Here is a 10335-nt window from a genome sequence, read left to right on the forward strand (position 1 = left end):
TCGCTATGTTATTTATTCTTTCACACAGAACAAAAAATCTCATTATGCATACTCTTCAATCTTCTGTTCAACTAAATGAGATATAAATTGGTATTTGTAATTTAGTTGTACTTACATTTACTTTTACATAATGTACCCAAATAGAAGTGCTGTCCACTGAAAAGCTCAAAGTAGGAACATTGGTTTAAGAACAGCACAACCTTTAACCTTCTAAGAGAGGGATTACTATAAGAGTTAGTTCAGCAAAGGCAATTAGGTTTTGCACATTGATTTTTTAGTAGTACTTTTAAGTAGGTCTTTAGTTTTCATCTGAAGTGATTCAGTGATTCAGCTGTTTGGATTATCAAGAGAAGTTCACGAGTGTCAGGACAGGATCTGTTGCATCATCCATCAAAAGACACATCGGTGCAGAATAGGGCTTGATAGATGTCTTGGCTCCTACTGTGGCAAGCCAATCTACAGAGAAGCATCTCTTTATCATGGATATTACTTCAAAGCATATTACTACAGAAGGTCTGTTACTGCTACTGGGTGTCATCATACTGTACATTTTCTGTAACATCACCCCTCCTAGTGGTGTAAGTGTGGAGCTCATCTCTGAGTTCCTTTCCAAATACAAATAATCCTATTCTAAGTTCTGTATCTTGTGACGTTATAGTTAAAATGTTGGACTTCTGATCACAAGTTCATGAATCCAAATCCCAGCACCACCAAGATGTCATTGCTGAGTCCTCAAACGAGGGCCCTTAACCCTCAAAACGCTCATTTGTATAAATGAGATAATTGCGCCTGCCAAAAATCAATGTATCAAATGTAGTCATTCAGTTCCAGCTCAATGGAAAGCTTTTAGGAAAGATGGCTGTACAAATGTGTCACTTCATAGAGGGAATAGATTAATATTTTCTGTACTGATGTATCAAGAGAATTCATTCTCACATTAATCCTTTTCCATCCATTATGAAAGTATTTTGTATCGTATCTAAAAGGAAAAAGTGGTATCGCCTATCTCTAGTTCATAGGGCAGCACATATACATTATGTACAGTATACAGTACAAGCTATTACTATTTCTTGTAAATCTACAATGATAGAGATCATTTCTATTACATTATATTAATATATAATTGTATAATACCAAAATTATATTAATTGAAAATGTTCTGGACTGGACATAGAATTATTATATTTCTTTTTTTTTTTTTAACTCTCTCTCACACTCACACATTATATACAGTAGTGGTGTAATAATATCTGAATCCAGATTGTGATTGACAGTTTCATTTTATTTTTTGCATTTTGACCATTTCAAAAGAGAATAGTTCTCTCATTTCACACACACACACACACACACACACACACACACACACACACATAAATGCCCTGTTACAGTATACGTTCAAGGAGTTTGTGTAGTACAGTGCTGAGTGGTGAATAGTGAAGAATAAGTCATTGTTTGACAGAAGCAGCTGTCCTCTCAGCTCCTCCTCACGACAGGCCCTTCTCAGCCACCTGCCCCTCGTTCTCCAACTATGGTAGCAAACTCTTTCACTCCAGCCCACCTCACATTACTGCCCAAACACTGCTGCCTCTGTGGCACGTGTGCTGAAAAATCTTCCAATTCTTGTATTTGACAGAGGAATTCTTCCATAAAATAGATTATGTTGGAACAGCTGTCATTATTTGTTAGATAGACTAGTTGCTAGAAAAAATTTAATATTTTGTATGCTAGCTAACGGGTGTCAAATGAACTAGCATTCAACACATCCAGCTAAACCTGGCAGACAGCACTTCAAAGCTAAATATATGTGGTGGTTCCAAAAATTACTAAATAAATAAATGTGGGAAATAAAAAAAATGATGAATAAATAAATTATATCAGAGTAACACTGAACTTAAAACAAGTGAATGTATGCTTTGAAGACACTGTATAGTGTCTTATCTGTGACGACCAATGTTCTCTGCTCAGCCTTGAATGATTGAACACTGATTGCTTGATTGTTCTCCCTTGGGAAGTGTTCACCTGTTTGGGGAGGAGGACGCGCTGTTTAGACTCAGAGACTCAGATGGTGAAGAAGCAGCTCTGTGTCCTGTGTTTTATTAATCATTCACATCTCACCTCATCAGGTGGTGAGGGTGCTACATTTTGGAGGCACCACTGGGATGAATGCAGTGTGAGTTGGCTTCCAGTGATGAAAGTCCGCTTCCACCGCCATTCACCCTACTACTCAGCCCAGGTGACCAGTGGAGTGAAGACGTTCAGTGTCCGTGTCGAGCCAGAATGGAAAGTACCAGCAATCTGAGGTTGATCTTTGATACCAGAAGCGCTGCAAGTTGTCAGCCAGCTAAGGACATTTCCTCTATCACTTTACACACATTGAGAGACTGAGTAACTAATGGATCACGTAGAGGATTTGAAGCTTGAGGTGATAGGAGCAGTATGTGCTCTGTCATGAGAAAATTTGATTGAACAATGCGCCTTTCTAGGGATCGAGTGTGTAGATGCCAGTAGCAAAAGCCGGTCATTTCTTGTTTCTGTAATTGTGAGACATGTAGAGCAAGAGGCTGCATGTGAATTGGAAGATGCTGGCATGTCTGAGCTCTTGTATTTAAAAGACAAAATCCTTAAATTCAGAAGATTAGTGAAAACAGTGATTCAGAACTAAACGTAGCACAGACCAGTAGCAGAAACTACAGAACAAGATAAGCTGCCGGAAGAGAATGACACTCTACAGTTAGCTTGCTTCTAATTTAATAGAGCACAAACAGAGAGCAGTTAACCATACACCACAACCCACAGGTACACAACAGAACCTAATCACTATACAAGGTCCTGCTACTTTGCAAAATCAAAATGTCCAGCCAGACACAAGCTCCCAGTTGCAGTTAGTGACATACAGGCCAGTCATGTCCCCCTGGGCAGAGAATTTCAGATATCAGGACAGGTAGGTGAACATGGACAAAAAGATAAGCTCACCTTTTCAAGTATCAGTACATTCAGTACAGACCAGTGAAGTCTCTTCTGAAAAGAAAAAAATATATCCTGTCATACAAGCACAGAGAAACGTGAGCCTGACATCTTAAGTGAATTAAAGGAAATGCCTTTTTACACAGTGCTCTACTCATGTGAGAGATCAGACTGTCATGTCACTGCCTCAATCTGCATATCCATCTGAAGTTTATGTACTGCCATAAGGCTAATTCATGTGGTAGACCATCAACGCGTGTGAGAAAATCCTTGGCATGTCGGTTGAATGTGTACTGTACTCACTGTTATAAGTGTAGCAGTAGCGATCATTTCATGGTTGGCTGTAGAGCACAGGGACCAGCTTGTACATAGAGCAGCCGTTAAACCAGACGGGGTCACGACTGCGGGACAAGAAGTGACCAGTTATGCAATGATGTCCCCACCCAGCTCTGCACAGTGTGGTATCATAGGTTTCAGCCTTAGACTATGACAATGTGTTGCCTGTAAACAAACATTATATTCCTGAATAAAGGAAGTTGTATCATCAGGGCTACATGGCCAAGGAGAGCAGACCCTTAACAGCCTTTGTGACCCCTTTGAGGTTATATAAGTGGATTAGGGTACCTGTTTGGCCTGATGAACGCACCCTCAGCTTTCCAGCGTTGCATGGAGCAGTGTCTTGGCGAGCTAAGATATACCATCTGCTTTTCTTACCTAGATGACACGTTAGTTTTTAGTCGAACCTTTGAAGATCATGTGGATGATGTAGGGAAAGTCCTGCGAAGGTTAAGACGACATGGAATAAAACTAAAGCCTGGCCAGTGCGAATTGTTCAAATGTGAGGTGCGTTACCTTGGGAGGATTGTCTTTTGGAAGGTAGTAAGATGGATCCAGCTGATACATATGCCGTGAGAAACCTGAAAGATAAAAGACCAAACCAAGTGGGACAGTTAAGAACAGTCATGGGCCTGTTGAGCTACTATCGACAGTATATAGGGATGTAGGGATTTCTCTAAAATTGCGAGTCCATTGTATGGTCTGCTGAAAGACACTGAGACAAGAAAGAAATAATGTAAGTAGACAAGAAACTGACAGGATAAAGGAAAAAGTGAGTACCTTCTCATAGACCGATTGTGTGGACGGACAAGCCCCAGGAGATATTGGAGGGGCTGATAGACTGTTTGGTTAAGCCACCTGACTTGTGTTCCCAGACTTTTCACATCCATTAGTACTTCATACGAACGCATCCTTTCAGGGTTTTGGGGAAAGTTCTATCTATAGGAAGCAAGGTGAAAAGCTTAGAGTTACTGCTTATGGCTCCCCGGCACTGACAGTCCCCACTCATGGAAATTGGAGTTTCTTACCCTGAAGTGGGCTGTCATGGAAAAACATGGGGAATGTTTGTACTATGCTCCTACGTTTACTGTGTACAGTGACAATAACCCTCTCACTTACACCTTAACCAGTGCAAAGCTAAAGATGGGTGGCAGAACTGGAGGATTTTCGTTTTAATATCAAATACAACACAGCAAAGAAGATGTGGACAAAGACAGCCTATCAAGAATGCCTTTGGATATTGAGACAGTGATGAAAGAATGCACAGAGGAATTACTATCTGACTGTGTCGAAGCGACCATTCAGTCAGCTTACAGAGGAGTTTACCATTAGTGATTTGACCTCGGTGAAGAAGGAAGAAAAAAGAAAGACCAGTGAAAAGACAAAACCAGTAGGTAGATGTGAATGAGTCCCAGAAGAGGAAGAGGAGGAAGCTTATCCTTACTATCGTTACCAACCTGCAGATTAGCCCCAGCAACCTGGGCAAGAAGGCATTGAGCTGGGAGAGAAAAGTGTACCTGAGGTCCAGTGTCTAAACCTGCAGAAGGAAACAGAGGATTAGTAAGTGAAGATACAGCTATCCGGTCCAGTGAACCTGAAGAGGAAACTCAAAAAATTTGCGAAGAGGCAGAAAAGGATTGTGGAAAAGGAGTTCAAATAAAAAATAAGGAAATGCCTCAACAGGCAGTTGGTGTGATGGAAAATGAACAACCTGGAGGGAGACCTGATGACATTTAAGATGTACTGGTAACACCGGTTGAGAATGACAGGGAGACAGATCAGGAATACAGATGGCCTAAGAGAGAAAGGAGACCACCAAAGACATTTACTTATGATTGTCTGGATACTCTGGCATGTTATAGGGCATACAAACCAATAGCGTTTCAATCCATGCCATATGACATGCAGAATTTAACTCCACAGACTTACCTAGTGCAACAGTCTGAGCCAGCATACTCGTACATCTATTAAAGTGACTGAAGTAATGGAGAAAAAAGAATGAAGCTCAAAGAAGGAAGACTACGTAGTTTCCAACATATGCCTCTATTCATGACATGCATTACACAAGTACAGGCAGTCGTCGACTTACGACCTATGCAACTTACGACCATTCGACTTTACGACCACAATTGCTAGCCAACCAAAATCGCTAGCTGACCAAATCGTGTTACGACAGTGCATACCAGCTTTCAGGATCATTTCACAGTACTGTACATATAGCCTTCTCTACGTATGACCAAATCGTGTTACGACCAGTCTGTCGGTCCCAATCGTGCTCGTAAGTCGACGACTACCTGTAATGGGAGAATTCATACCGACAGGAGGGCATTGAAATCACAAGGTATTGTCAGGAGAAATTATATATTGTAGTTGGGTTGAGAAAAGGGAGAGTAATGTCGGGCTGACATTTATTTTGACGGGGAAAGTGTGCTGGTTCCAAAAATTAATAAATAAATAAACGTAGGCAATAAAAAATAACAAATAAATAAATTATATCAGAGTAACACTGAACTTAAAACAAGTGAATGTACTCTTCGAATGCACTGTATAGTGTCTTATCTGTGAGGGTCAGTGTTCCCTGTTCTTCCTTGAAAGATACACTGATTGCTTGATTGCGCTGCTCAGAAAATACAGAGATTCTGATGGTGAAGCAGCATCATTCATATCTCCCCTCATCAGGTGGTGAGGATGCTACATATACAGCAACTGATATAATTCGGATTAAAAAACTAAATAAATATTGATGGTGGGGAAAAAACTAAAACAACAAAAATACATTATCCTGGTTGCCAAAGGTTGTATACACTGTTGTTCACAATCACACACATGGTTCAAAGTGACTACACAATATTGCTTAAATGAAGTGATATGAAAAAACTCTATCACCTTAATGGTTTCATCTGCTTACTAAAGCTATGGACAAAAGGTACAAATAGAGAGGCACAAAAGAAGTTTCAAAGAATGATTGGCACCATGGATCACCTTGAATGCACAACAACAATTAAGGATAAAATTAGACACTACAGTGACATTACTAAGAGTTTCCCAGAAATTGAAAAAACAAGATGGAAAGGTAACAGGAAGGCTGCCAAGAGACCAACAACAACCTTAAACATGCTGCAGGAATATCTGGCAAGTACTTGTCACTCCTTGAATGTTACAGCAATCTCTTGTATTCTTCACAAATTCTGTTATGGGATAGGGTGGCTAAACTAGAGCCTTTATTTGGCACATATACATTACAACACAGCAAAATTATTTTCTTCGCATATCCCACCTGGTTTTAAACCCAGAGTTAGAGCGGTATGTCAGCCATGATACAGCGCCCATGGGGCACAGAGGGTTAAGGGTCTTGTTCAAGGGCGATACCAGAGCTTGAACAACAGATCCTCCAATCAGCAACCCAGAGCCCTAACCAATGAACTACCACTCCCCCAGATGACAAACATCCAATCCTACTTATCGAATCAAAACAAACCCTGTGACCAATGCATTATATTAATGTTTGCATCATATCTTTGATGCAAAAACAAGATTATTACTCACCAAAAACACTATACCTGGCCTTCAAGCCAGGTGGTATGAACAGAATTGCATAGATAGTGAGCATCGCCAAACAGGAACTAGAGACAGACCAAACCTATTTTATGTAAACTAGAGATACCCAGGAAACAGACATGGACAGAAATAAACAATAAATGTAGCAGGATTTGTAACACAAAATAATGGAGACTAGAGAACAAAGAATGTGCAACACTGTCCAAAGCTTGACTGGAAGAAAATGGCTACTGTAGAGTTTTTATAAAGCTGGAAACAATCATTTGACTTTGAAATGTAGTGAAGGTAAAATAAAAGTCTCTCTAAATGGAAATTACAGTGAAGTACAGATATGCGAAAAAGCTACTTAAGTATAGCAACAAATGACATTTATTTTGTTACTGTGCACCACTGGTTATATTGACAGAAACACAAAACTCATTACATGTTTTGAATGGATGGCACACTTGTCTCACACCTCCAAGGTTGGGCGAGAATTTGGGGGTTTCCTCTAATTCTGAGTGGCATTTCCAAATTGCCTGCAGTGTGTGAATTTATGTGATTGGGTCAGCGTTGGGATAAGATCCAGGAATCCCTGTGAGTCTGTGTAGGATAAGTGATATAGATGATGGATGAAAGAAACTGACCCTTGAAACTAATGTCTAAAATGAGATAAAGTGTTGCATGGTTGTTACTGTATGTAAATTCCCCATGCACAGTATAGCTGGTTATTTAAAACTCTGTGATCCTTGAGGGTGCATGATTTCCACCCAGTAGAGGGTGGAAAAAGATTTGCAGGCCAATGGTGACGTGGCAGACGCCTCAGTGTTGGAATGAACAGACATGTCAATACAGCTACAACATGATTGCCATTCTATGCCAGCCAGGCACTTCTGGCATGCCAGCCACATTCCAGTCTATCAAAACCCCCATAGAAAGAAATATCTACTTTTGCAAGATGATCTTGTCTCTACATGTTGAATGCTTACTTTGATATTTCTGGAGGACCAGAGCTGTAATTCGAGTATCCGTATCTTAAAAGTGTAAATATTCTCACCCTGGTTTCAGTGTTGTCAGGCTATTTGGTCTCTCCGGAAACTGGAGCACTAAATTTGTCTCCATGCTGACATGGGAGAAGGTCAATGAAGCCCAGGTCACATATAAACACAGAAAAGGTGAGAAGAAAAGCTCGTTAGTAGTATTTCTGTTCTGCTGCTAAAGCCTAGGAGGGGGCGGAGCTCAGCTTTCGTCAGCGTCCCATCCCTAAATCAGGACTTGAAACAAATATAGGCCATAATTCCTTTTCAAACAATTGAATGCCATTCTCTTTTCCTTGCCCTTACTGTAAAACAAATGCCATAATAAGGAATATGGGCTACAGATGTATAAATGTAATATTATAGTCTCTCAAAATATGCCCAACTTAGAATTCAGTACATGCTAGGAATGAGAGAAGTCCCATATCAAGATGGTGACATGTTTTTAAAATGTTGATGGGAAATTCCATACGATATACTTAGCAACATAAGAATTTACATGATTCATAAATGTATTCATGAATCTGTATGCATCAAATGAAGAAACAGTATACCTTGAGCATTTTAAACTTGGACTTGCCTGGGTAGTCAAGAAATGCTACACATAGCTTTATAAGCATATGTGGTCCAGTACATATACCTAGCTGCAGTAGTGTACATACAAAATGAGGCTTTTTTATTTAGCTTCTTTAGTGCTTAACTTAACAATGCTAAGGGTTTTTTAATGAGCCTCCTCATATAGTGATGGGTAATTGACACTAAAATACAGTCTCTACAAATGAGAGGCCACAGTGACACACTGCATCACTTTAAATATGATGTGTAGATTGTTACTTTCAACGATTAGTTTAGATAGATGGATGGACAGATGGATGGTTGCTTGATGGCTTGTTGTTAGTTACTGATTCAGCTGGTTGTTGGTTGGATGTTTGGCTAACATTTGTTGGTAAATTGTTTTATGTTTGTTAAATTGATAGATTTTTGGTTTAGATGTTTTGGTTTGCTATTTGTTAAAAAAATGTTTGTGGTGCCTTGGATTTTTACTTACGGCTAGGAGAATGCCAGTGTCGGGTGAGGTGGGCTGGGCACACGGTCATTCCTGTGACTTAACATGACACCACTTGCACTAAGACACAGACAGCTGCAAATGCACATACCTTCCATTCTGTTTGTTGTAGAGGATTATTAACTAATAAAAGGACCCGGTGACTTTAGTGTTGTGGGACCATGTACAGTTTTCAGTCTTCTGAAGGCCTCTGAATCCATCTTAGAAACATTTGTAATTATTGTAACTACACACTTACATCTGGTTATTGTAAACATAAATAGTGGAGGGTCTTATAGTATACCAGCATAACAGAACCCATTGATATGGAAATTGACATGCACATCTTTATAGCATTACTGTATTTGGCAAAAAAATATATATATATTGCTACATTCTTGCTGCCCTTATGTGATTATAAATCCAAATATCATTTATTCAATTCGAAAGGAAAAACTTACAATCAAACTATTATTATTATTCATTCATGTTATTTAACTAAATTATTTAACAACAATTAAACCAATAGTTACAAAAACACACATGTACACAAGTCTGTTAGATCCTTGAATTATTTCAATATATAGAATATATTAAATATATAATTTATATAGTTTCCTAAACCAAAAAATCTTTTCATTTTCCCTTCAGTGTGATAATTTATGCTTTTCTGAAAATGTATTGGCTTATACATTTATAATTATAATATCTATAAATGTATCTTATTAATCAGGTATGATATTGCCCATAAATGCTAGATAACGACGCTAAAGGCAGTATAGTCAGATGCTAAAAGGTAGGTCTAGGAAATCATAATGCAGTAAATGGCCAAACAGTTATTAGTGGTGCAGCGCTGACAGACCAGAATGCAAAGTGGCAAATTATTGTTAGGGAAGTTTTGGAATGCTTATTCACAGGTTGCATCACCCCGCCTGCAGTCATTCTTCATATGAACCAATATGAACTCACGGCAGAGAAAGAAGAAGAATTTCCCTCTTTTTTCGTGTCCCTCAGCACGACCGCCTCCGTCTGGCTCCATCTCCATAGCAACAGAGGCAGAGAATCATGGGTAATGCTGACAGAAATGCCAAAGGTACTGTTTTTTCCCCATTTTTATCAGAGAATAACACTGAAAATATATGATTAGGGTTAGTTTTAGTGTTATACTGTAGCAAATGTGTGTGTGTCTCTATTTAACGCAGTCTCTTTAATTAACCAGGAGAATATATTTACTGTATTTTGACTGGAAGGAACCACTGACGAGGGTTTATAATAGCAAGTAGTTTACCGAATATAAAGCAATAAAAACATGGATAAATTCTCCCATTTAAATGCTGACTAATAGTGCTTGAAGATAAAAAAAAAAAAAAAAAAAAATCAATAACAAACAAAAAAAAAGAAATACAACATTTGTGG

The 10335-nt window shown here is 39.0% G+C and overlaps 1 long non-coding RNA gene across 6 annotated transcripts; it reads right to left on the reverse strand.

The window, feature by feature from the left end:
- Positions 1 to 1335: 1335 nt before the first annotated feature.
- On the reverse strand, positions 1336 to 8354 carry LOC124402099. Of its 6 annotated transcripts, none has more exons than XR_006928658.1 (4): positions 4758 to 8354; positions 3817 to 4239; positions 3268 to 3741; positions 1336 to 3018 (listed from the first exon to the last, which is right to left on the reverse strand). It is a non-coding gene; the product is annotated as an uncharacterized LOC124402099 (long non-coding RNA). The 6 variants fall into 6 exon arrangements; XR_006928657.1 differs by having other exon boundaries at positions 3817 to 3881; positions 4081 to 8354; XR_006928659.1 differs by having other exon boundaries at positions 3268 to 3365; positions 3589 to 3741; positions 3817 to 8354.
- Between the last annotated feature and the right edge of the window lie 1981 nt (positions 8355 to 10335).

The sequence above is a fragment of the Silurus meridionalis genome, chromosome 19 (genome assembly GCF_014805685.1).
Source record: "Silurus meridionalis isolate SWU-2019-XX chromosome 19, ASM1480568v1, whole genome shotgun sequence".
Classification (NCBI taxonomy): Eukaryota; Metazoa; Chordata; class Actinopteri; order Siluriformes; family Siluridae; genus Silurus; species Silurus meridionalis.